Source organism: Panicum virgatum, chromosome 5K (genome assembly GCF_016808335.1).
Source record: "Panicum virgatum strain AP13 chromosome 5K, P.virgatum_v5, whole genome shotgun sequence".
Classification (NCBI taxonomy): domain Eukaryota; kingdom Viridiplantae; phylum Streptophyta; class Magnoliopsida; order Poales; family Poaceae; genus Panicum; species Panicum virgatum.
In genome coordinates, this window is record NC_053140.1 from 39,009,474 (window position 1) to 39,020,294 (window position 10,821).

A 10,821-nucleotide genomic window follows, 5' to 3' on the forward strand; every position below is an offset into this window, starting at 1 on the left:
GCCTGAGGCATGTAAGGGTCCTCAGGCCGACCTGGACCGTCTCACAACCAGTGCTTTGGCACACGGGGCCAGCGAGGGGATTTTTTTACCCTCAGCCTGAAATTTGCTCCCACGGGGAGTCGAACTCAGGACCTGAGGGGTGCTGCCGGAGTGACTAACCAACTGGGCTAACATCCTTTGGCCAAAAAAAAAGTTGTAGAACTGAGTAGCATATTTAAAATAATTTGGACAACTAACCAGTAATATGTAGAGGTTAAAGGAGTTTGATAGTTGACTACAAAGACACTCATGACACACATATGTACATCCAATTTCAATATGATATGGCATAGGCTAACGTAAGTCTACCAGATTCATCACATCACTTACATAATCTGTCATAATTGGCACACATAGGCTAGCAAAGCAAATGGTAAGAGGACCATTATAGCGGGTGCACTCCCAAGTAAAATGAGTTTGAGTATCAGTTTCTCATCACAAAATCGTAGTGTTGAGTACACTAAACATCTTCACCACACTTGACATGCATTTTCATCCCACCAAATAAGCAAAAGAACAGACCAAGATAGTAAGGAATTCACTCCAAGATTTTTCTTTTTGCTTTTAGTGCTCATTGCAGGGCTATCAGGAGTAAGAGTCTTGCTTCTAGTGCACATTGTAGGAGTGGTAACTAAGGAGAAGAAAATTCTAGCAGTGACAGTGGAGGGAACTTGAAAATTTCAATGGCAATGAGGGAACTCATAGAAATTCTAATGGCATCTTGAGAATTTACTCACAGTAAAACACACAACGAACTTCGCCTAACCGGAGGCAAACGATTTGGCCTCGAGAAATTCAGGTTGTCCTATCACCGTAGCATACATGGTAACTTTGTGTACGAGGTATTTCATAAGCCTCTGCTGCTACCTAGTACAGTCAGTCAGTCACCCATTTTACCTGAGTAATATTGACTGTTGAGTACCATATTCATCAAGAGTTCTTTGTGGTGATTGTTATGGTGGATTTTGGGTTGAATTTGTCCATGGGCCTGCGGGCCCATCAAAGGCCCAACGGTGGGCGGCAAGGCCAGCCAACTCGATGAGGGCCGGTGTTTATCCTGATAGGTGATCTTTTCTCGCACTGTTAGTTTTCGCTCTTGATGGTGATAGTTGTGGAGTTGCAATTAAGATTCACAGTTGAACGTTAGCTGTTAACGAGTAAAGCAAATCTTATTTGTTTTGTTGTTAGGCTCTTGATGGCAAGATTTGTTTTGCTGTTAGGGTATACGCGGCCCCACCACCACCACCATTGCAGTCGCCGCTCATGGAGCTCGGAGGCGGAGGGCGATGAGGCGCCGGCGACCGTGTCCGGCGGCAGCTGCAATCGGTGGGGCGATTCGCGGCGTACCTCGGCGGCGGCTTCCTCCTCGTCTCCACCGCCGCCTCCGTCGGCGTCTGCTCCCTCCGCACCCTCTCCGACGCCAACCAGGTTTGCGCGAGCCCTTCAGTCCTTTCGATTTTGCTGCCGCCTGCCATGCGGCTCACTAACCCCGGCGCCTTGTCAGAGGAAGTTCGCTACGCCGTGCGGTGCCTGCGAGGGGAAGGGAACCTACGCGTGCAGGCTCTGCCGGGGAAGCGCCACCATCGAGTGGTCTCCGATGCACGACCCGGTGTTCGTCAATCCATGCCTCTGCCCTACCTGCGATGGGACCAGGTTATCCACCTTCTGCAGCATTGTCTATTTTTGGTCGCTGCTGTTGGATTCCTGTCATCTTGTGGTAATGTCGTTATGATATGGATGTTTCCCCCTTTTTTTCAGGGTGCAACGCTGCTTGAACTGCCTGGGAAGAGGTTGCACTTGAAGATGCAAGGTGTTTATCCTGATAGGTGACCTTTTCTCGCACTGTCAGTTTTCGCTCTTGATGGTGATAGTTGTGGAGTTGCAATTAAGATTCACAGTTGAACGTTAGCTGTTAACGAGTAAAGCAAATCTTATTTGTTTTGCTGTTAGGGTATAGCTGGCGGATGATTAAATTGTGTGTTTTCTGGGAATTTCTGGCTAGGGAAAAGAGAATGCAGTTCCAAGTTCCAACTAAAACTGAGAGATACTGCAAAAATAAAGTTACTTTCATGCACCCTTTGGCCTTTGCAGGCTTTGCTAACTTTGAGAAGGAATGAACTTCCCCTCATGTTGTCATGTGCCAAAAGCACAAATTTCAGTTGTTTCGAGGATAAATGTAGATATGGTTGCAATGGAGTCCATCTGTGGACAAGCCAAGATCATGGTGGCAATCTGGTTACTAAAATTTTAAATTTTGTCTTATATTTATCAAGGGATTTTAGCATTCTTGCTCCTGTTTTGAAGGCAATTGGTGATTTTACCCTTAGTTTTTCAACTGTGTGATTTTACCCCTAGTTTTGCAAAATGAACCGTTTACCCCTATTTCTAACCCATTAGTTAGAGGCCCACAAAAAGTATTCAGAGCAATGAGGAAAGACTATAATACTCCTAATCTTATCCAAAAACTCTCCCCTTCCTTTTCACCCCCAAACTCTCACGATTCCTACCCGTTTACCTTAGCTATGGCGGCAGCTGGCTGGCTCAGGCTTGTGCGGCCTCGCGCGGCCCCAGGCGCACCATGGTTCTTAAGGCGTTGCGGCGACTCGTGGCGACCTACCCCCCTCACAACGCCTAGGCGTATAAGGCGTGCGGCGAGGCGACGCCATAGACATATCCTAGACATACCATCATAGCATAATTTAGTAGCATATACATACCTTTGTTGAGCTGTTGTACCCTACACTCTTCCCTTCCCAATTGCTCATGCCATCCTTTCTCTTGTCCCAAGCAGCAAGCTGCATAAAAGAATGAGCAAGAAATCAATCAGCAGGACCAACAGCAAAATAATTAAGTGAAAGTTGTACATTAGCAACATAAATGCATGGGAATAATAATATAACTAATATCATTAGTTCAATACATCACTCCACAAGCTTAGAATCTAGTGTGCATGATTAATAGGTCCTAGTCCACTGTTTTGGACCACATTACAGAATAAAAGACAATAAGTAGGGGACAAGGCAAAAGCGGCATGCATTAGTCCAAATCTCTCAACTCCCGTCTCTCAGCTCTCAATATCCATCATCAAATTCATTGGGGTTAGCAGCATTTCTGTTTTCTTCAGCGTCATTGGAGGGAGAATCCTCATCATCGGTGACGTCTACATCATCATATGGATCTTGAAGCTCTTCCTCTTCTTCATTCCCTGATTCTATGTCTTCATCTTCAACAATTCTAGAACTTCTTGCTCGCTTCCTGTAAGTGATTGGCTCACCATGGTTGTTTCTGTGAGCTGCCCTAGGAAGATTGCGACCACGAAGTGTTTCTGATGCTCCAACAGCTTCATCAACAAGGTTCCATGTAAGACCATCATCTAACTCACAGCCACGATGACCTTGAGGAGGTACATGCAATGAATCAACCCATTCATTGTCCCAATCAAAATGTGAAATCACCAAAAGATCTATGTTTTTCTTCTTCTGACGCAGCATCTGAAACCTAGTTTTCATCTTGCGGTTGTACGAAATGAAGACAATGGCATTCAATCTCCTATGTAGCAGTCGGTTCCTTCTCTTTGTATGGATCTGGAAAGATCATGTATTAGTAATTATATTTTTTTTCTGAAAAACAGCAAACAAACTACATATTACAGTAACTCACGTGTTCAAAGGTACTCCAATTTCGCTCACAGCCAGCTGAGGAAGCACACAAGCCAACAACACGCCTAGCAAACCTTTGCAAATCAATGGCCAAGCCACCATAGGAACGCCACCAATCAACTAGAATAGCAAATACAAGCATAGCACACATTAAGAGTAATGAAATCAACTTAGCAAGCTGTAATAAATTGCAGAAATTAACAGCACTTACGAGGGCTCTTTGATTCAATGTTTTCTATAGCCATTTCATCTGAAAATGCATCTCCTCTTTGACACTCATAGTCCATGGCTTGATCATTGATTTTATTCCGAATTTCTCTCTCCGGTACCATTCTTCGAAGCACTTTAAGGAAACAAGCCCTTAGCTGCCCAACAGTTTCATCATCATCAGCTTTTATGAGTGGAAACAATTTTCCTGGGTTCAAATATAGTGCAGCCCCATACAATGGATGATCCATTTGATTCAACCAACATTTCTCAATAATTCTCATGATATTTTTGAGCAGCCCTGACTTGTATTGAGTGGCAAAGCTTAGCTTTATCTTTTCCTTTGCTTCAGCCATTAGTGCAGCAATCTCCGGCATTGCCGGCTTCTCATCACCATCAGCAGCCCTTAGCACAATCAGCAGTGGGGCTGAAGCTCTAAGACAATCTTCAACTAAGTTCCAGAATTCAGTAGAGAGCACAGTGTCATGTGCTTTTGTCCCAGCATTAGTTTTTGCCAACTTGCTGGTAGTCCATATGTCGCAAACAAACAAGGCCTTCAATGGATCCTTGAGTGTATACAAGCTCTTCAAAGAAAGATATGAAGTTGCAAATCGTGTGGCACCAGGTCTCACAATTTCTTTACCATTTGTCTTCTCCCTCATTGCACTAAGAATTCTCCCATGCCTATAAATGAAATTGGTCGCTTACCACGTGTAATAGTCTTCTTAAATTCCTTCAAATTCCCTATGTCCTCTAGCATAAGATCCAGGCAATGTGTAGCACAAGGACTCCAAAACAGTGTAGGAATCTTCTCCATTAGAAGCTTGCCTGCTGCCTTGTAGTTAGAACCATTATCAGTGACAACTTGAACCACTTTGTCTTTTCCAATCTGATTAATTCTCTCCTCCAACAGATCAGCTAGCAAATAGGCATCATGTACTTCACCTGATGCATCAATTGACTCCAAAAAATAAGTCCCCTCTGGACTATTCATAAGAAAGTTGATCAAATGACGCCCTCTCCTATCAGTCCAACCATCTGACATAAGTGTGCAACCATAGTGCTTCCATGCTCGTTCATGGTCAACTCTCATGTTACCTGTCAACTTGACATACTCCCAAAGCAATGGCTCCCTGAGCATGTATTTAGAAGGAGGCACATATCTAGAACCATATTGTGTTGTGGCCTCAAGTGCAACCTCAAACTGTCTTGCAGCAGCAGCATGGATTGCTATGCCTGCCTTGTAGAAAAACAGAGCCCATTGCAGATCCACATAATGCTTCTCATCCTTAGTCCTCATGCTGTTTTGGATGGTCTTTTGGAACCTCCCTGAATGCCTTTCATCAACAATCTCTTCAGGAGTTCTTCTAAACATAGCAACAACTGACTTCTTATTCTCATTTGGTTTTTCCTTGCCCTTGCTAGCTGCTGCAGGCTTGAATTGGAGGGTTGATTGTCTTCTTTTAGCTGCTGTTCCTGAACTTGTCACCTTGGTGGTGACCTGGGAATTTGCAGTGGCAGCCCTTGAAGCCTCTTCTTGTACCACCTCCACCACATCTTCATCTTCCTCTTTTTCTTTATCATTCTCGGCATTCTCTTGATCATCCAAGTACAGTGGCCTCCTCCTCTTGTTGCCATCCAAGTATGCTTTCATCCTTTTCCTTAACTCAGTGCTAGACCCTGGACATAGGATCACATCTCCATAACCACCAGCTAGATGTTGCTTAAACCTTTTAATTCCTCCTGGAATCTTCTTGCTGCACATCTTGCATGTCACTTTATCTCGATCATTAGGATTTTCCCAGTAGCCAAACTCCCATCTTGGATCTTTTGAGTTGGCTGGTCTTCTCTTTGGATCAGTCTTGGGATCGTACTTGGCTGCCACAGAAGCTGGACTTGCTGCTGTGTTGCTGGTGCTGGTGTTGCCCTGTTGGCTGTGTATAAAGAACAAGAGAATTATTAAACTATCAAGCACTTGCACAGCACAACCGAGAGAGCAATATAGTATTATCTAGCAAACATTATACTAATCAATTGACAGTAATAAAGTATACATCAGTTAGTCCATAGTGTCACGAATGGATGAGGAAGATGGACTACTCTGTTGTTAGTATTGAGATATGCCCAAAGAGCTATATATACAAGAGAAGACCCCAAACCCTAGACTAGTACAATGACACTTATACCCTAAACACCCCCTCTCAAATGCAATGTGAATGCAATGACGTTGCATTTGGAGAGTTGAGACTAATTACTAGACCTAAACAGAAATATGAAATTGATACATCCGAAGCCCAAAATCAAAGACGACATCAAAGCGTGCAACTCTTGAACTTGTCGATGTAAATGATCTCCTCCACAAGAGGGTATCGCCTTCACAACCGTACTTCAGCGAATAGCCCGAGTCTTCACAAACCAGTACATCAACTCCTCAAACACGAGCCTTGCTTTGGAGTCTTGAACTTGACAATAACTTGAGATGTGTCAAACCAGCCAAACGGAGAGTAGAATGAGAGATCACTGCTGCAAGACGGCAAGCAGGAGGACATGTGTTGATGATGACGAATAGACGGCCATTGATCATGATGTGGAGCAAAACGGCTCCGAAAGGGACCAAGAGGGCAAAGGTCACATCAACAACTGATGATGGGGCAGCCACACATCATGGCAACCCCGAAAAGAAAATGAAAGTGGCTGATTTGGCAACTAAGATATGTGGACACGCACGGCTTTGACGAACTGAAGAAGTGTATATGCACTTAGGATCGACGTTGATGCATATGCAGCAAAGGCAAATGACACTAATGCTAGCAGCAGACTTGGATGAAAACTGATGGAAATATGACACAATATAGTAGATACTAGCAGAAGCAAGCAACATGCAAAAGCAGTAGAAATTGCAGCAGCAACATACAAACGGCAGGAACAAAGGCAGGAACAATGGGGCGCAAACCATCTCAATCGAGCCTTCAACAGCCCAAAATGAGGCCCCAATAGACCTGCAGGCCCAAATTTGACCCACACATCACGGGCAGGCAAAGCTGCAGAAGGGTGGGTGGCGGCGCTGAAGCAGCAGTGAGCACAGGCGCAGGAGGTGGGGCACGACGAGATGACGGAGGGAGCGGCCGGCGACGACAGGCCTCAACAGGCGGCCGGCAAATCCAGAACAGAGGAGCCGCACCCCCTTGCCAGCAGCAAATAAAGGCAGACAGAGGAGCCGCACACCCCCCCCTTGCCGCAAAAAACAGAGGGGGTGGCAGCAGCAGCCAGCAGCGGAGGGGTGAGGCTGCGACGGAGGCGCGCGGACGGAGGGACGACGGCCGCACGATGGGCGCGGCAGATGGAGCAGACGGCGGCCGCGCGACGGGCGGCCGCAATGGAGAACGGGCTCCGCGCGACGGGCACTGCTTCTCCCCCACGGGCGGACGGTAGACGGGACGGGCCGCGATTGTCGGGTGGCCGCGGCAGCATCCGCGACCGGCGGACGGCCGCGCGGATGGAGGCTCGCGGCTCCGGGAAGAGCGGATCCAGGCCGCGACGTCGAGCAGACGGCTCCGCGACCAGCGGACGACCACGACGGCGGCGCAGAAGGAGGCCGCGACGGCGGCGAGGAGGGAGGTCGCGACGAGCAGCGGACAGGGGGGCGGCGGCTCAGCAACGGGCGGATCCGCGACGGCAGAGGCCGCCGCGACGGGCGGATGGCTGGCTCCGCGACCGGCGGAGATGAGGATGACGGCGCGGACGGGGACGGCGCTGACGGCGGCGCAGATGGATCCGCCGCAACGGGCTGCGGGCAGAGGATGGCGGCAACGGATCGATGACGGGCAGGGGCTGCTGCTCCCCTCCCGCGAGCGGATCGACGATGTCGACAAGATCCTGCTGCTGCTGCTACGACGCAACTAAAAAAAAGAAATGGGTTTGGGGCTGGAGATGCCGCCCCCGGGAGGGAAGAATCATCCTCTCAGGGACGGCGCAACGGGAACGACGAGGGTGGCGGACCGGATCGAGAATCCTAGAGCTCTGATACCATGTCACGAATGGATGAGGAAGATGGACTCCTCTGTTGTTAGTATTGAGATATGCCCAAAGGACTATATATACAAGAGAAGACCCCAAACCCTAGACTAGTACAATGACATTTATACCCTTAACAGGGGAAGAAGAGACTGAACTGTATGCTTGTATTGAGATATGCCCAAAGGGCTATATATACAAGGGGAGACCCCAAACCCTAGACTAGTACAATGACACTTATACCCTTAACACATAGCACACAGCAACATCGCATGGCTTAATTAGTAAATAAAAGAGGCACAAATTACAGAGCCACGCACTACTAAAGCTACCAGTAGAGGCATAAAGCAGAGCAGCATACCAGCAGAGCAGAGGGAAGAAAGATTGGAGATGGAATTGCCTGGCCATTGCAGTCTTGCAGGGGTCGCACGAGGCCGCAGAGAAACAGAGCAGGTGCACGGAGCCGCGGCCGCACGGGGCTGTCGAGCAGGTGCACGGAGCCGCGGCCGCACGGGGCTGTCGACCAGCAGATGCGCCGCCGCGCGGAGGAGGCGGGGCTGCGCGGGCGGCGGAGATGTGCGGGGCCGCACGGACGACAGAGATGTGCAGGGCCGCGCGGTGGGTCCTCGCGGACGAGCAGAGATGCGCAGGGCCACGCCGTTCCTCGCGGACGGGAAGATGTGCGAGTCTGCGAGGTCGCCGTGGCCGCCTCGCCGAGATCCGCTCCGACGCTCCGTGAGTTCTCCCGCCTCTCCTCTGTTTCCCTCTCTTCTTTCTTTCCCTCGCTCGATTAAGCCTGCACTGGACTTTTGCCACTCGATTTCGCGCCCAATTTCCGCCCTCCCTTTGTTTCCCGCTCGATTTCCCACACGGTACAAGGATGGTGCCCGCCTCATCCTCCATGGCGTCCAGAGGACGCCTTAGGACGCCCAGGCGGACGCCATACACATCCTGGCAAGACGATGGGGATGCCTACCACCCCGAGGGCGTCTGGACGCTTAGTCGTCGCCTAGGCGACGCCTGACGAACCATGAGGCGCACGCGGCGCGGGCTAACGCAGCCCCCAGGTGTTCACGCGGGAGCCAGGCACGCGCTGCGGGAGCAGGCGGTGGCCTGCTAGGTGCAGGCTCGCACGGCACCCCCAGGCACGCACGGTGAACTGGCATGGTGGCCTCCCAGGCACGCGAGATTGGCCTCCCCGGCACGGGCACACGGCTGCAAGAATTTTGTCCCTGAACCTGACCACCGTGCTTTTGCCTTCGTGCCTTCCTCTCTGAATTGATTTTTTTTTTGAAGAAGGCCTAGGTTTGGAGAGATTTCTTTTGCTTGGATACGTTGGCAGTGGAGCAGCCAATCACTGAATCCTAGTCCACCGATTGGCTGATGCGTCTATTATTGTTACTGTTAAGCACAACATTAGACAATTGAATCCATTGTTATCCAAATGCTGCTAAATTTTGTCAAATTGCTTCTGGAAATTTATCCGAATACTTCTAGAATATGTGAAAACATAACAGAAAAAAAGGTCAAAACATGAGTATAATGCATGTACAAAGTGCTTGATGTCAAAAGAGGGGCAGAATCACAAAGGATATATCTGTAGTTTTGCTATGGAATTAACACCGTTAACTGTGTCTAACAGAATAGGGGCAAAGAGCTTCGTTTTTGAAAAGTGAGGGCAAAAATGCACAAAACAAAAAGGAGGGGCAAAATCACCATTGACATTCAAAACAGGGCCAACAACGCCAAAGCCCCATTTATCAAATAATTGAGTGCACTTTATCTGGTAGTCATTGTCTTGAGCTTGTTTATCTCAAGCATGTAGCAATGATTTGTTTTCATGAAGAAAATTGAAGACCAATATAAGATTTTAACCAGCTGATATCCTTTTTTTCCTCGTTCTTAGAAAAGTCAGAATCAGGGGTGGAGCTGCAGCTTCTCACCGGGGTCTGCCGACCCCAACGAATTTTGTAAAGTGCAATGGAAATCACTGTTCATACTTCATACTGGTTAATAGTGCTCGATGCCCTGTTGTTTGATAGACATGACCCCAGTTAACTTTTGGCCAGGCTTCACCCCTGGTCAGAATGCGTCTCTGTCTGAGTGATTTGGCCAATTAATCTGAGTTTGATGTGTGAATTCTTAAGGACCTCATCTCTGTGATGAAGAAGCTAACATGGTGAAGGAAATGAAAGATGCCCTGTTCAACTAATACTGACAGGAACCTTATCTCTTGTTTTCAGACTTGAAGGTGTAGACACAAAGTATTGGTCGTGCCAGAATAGTCTGAACAATGTTGTCTAGTGTCTGCAAAGAAAATTAATATAGCAATCCGGTCTGCAAGATGAACAAATTTGTATGGATGCCTTGTAAATCATGAGTGTTAAAAAGCGCCTGCTTGGCTGCCGGTATGCTAGTCTCTTGTTGAAATTCCATATGGAAGCCATCAGGCGTTTACTGGCATTACAACAGGAGTTCCCTCTGCTTGCGTTCCCTCTATCTTCAGATATTTCAGAAGTTCCCCAAAAAAGGATACTGTATGCTTTTCTTTTTTGATACTAACAGGGGTTGGTAACCTCCTTTGATAACTATGTATGATATTGCTTCAGCTTGACTTACTTTGTGAGCAACACCAATGACAATGGGTACAATCATATGAAAATTTGTTGGTCAACTGTTTTTGGCTTCTGCCAAGCGTGTATGGCTGAGGATCAGTATCTTCCACCCCGAAGTGTCATGTGTTCCCCATGCATCCAAACTTGCAACCAGAAAGATGCCGTACAAACGTGTGCAGCTTATCTGGAATAAAAGGGTCGTCATGTGGTTTGCAGTTATAATCTAAAAAAAATGTGTCTTGCAGTTGCAGAAAGCTCTTCTTTGCCTCTTTATTATAGTCTACTTG

The 10,821-nt window shown here is 47.8% G+C and overlaps 1 pseudogene; it reads left to right on the forward strand.

The window, feature by feature from the left end:
- Positions 1 to 1,302: 1,302 nt before the first annotated feature.
- LOC120707390 lies at positions 1,303 to 10,388 on the forward strand (annotated as a pseudogene).
- The last annotated feature ends 433 nt before the right edge of the window (positions 10,389 to 10,821 follow it).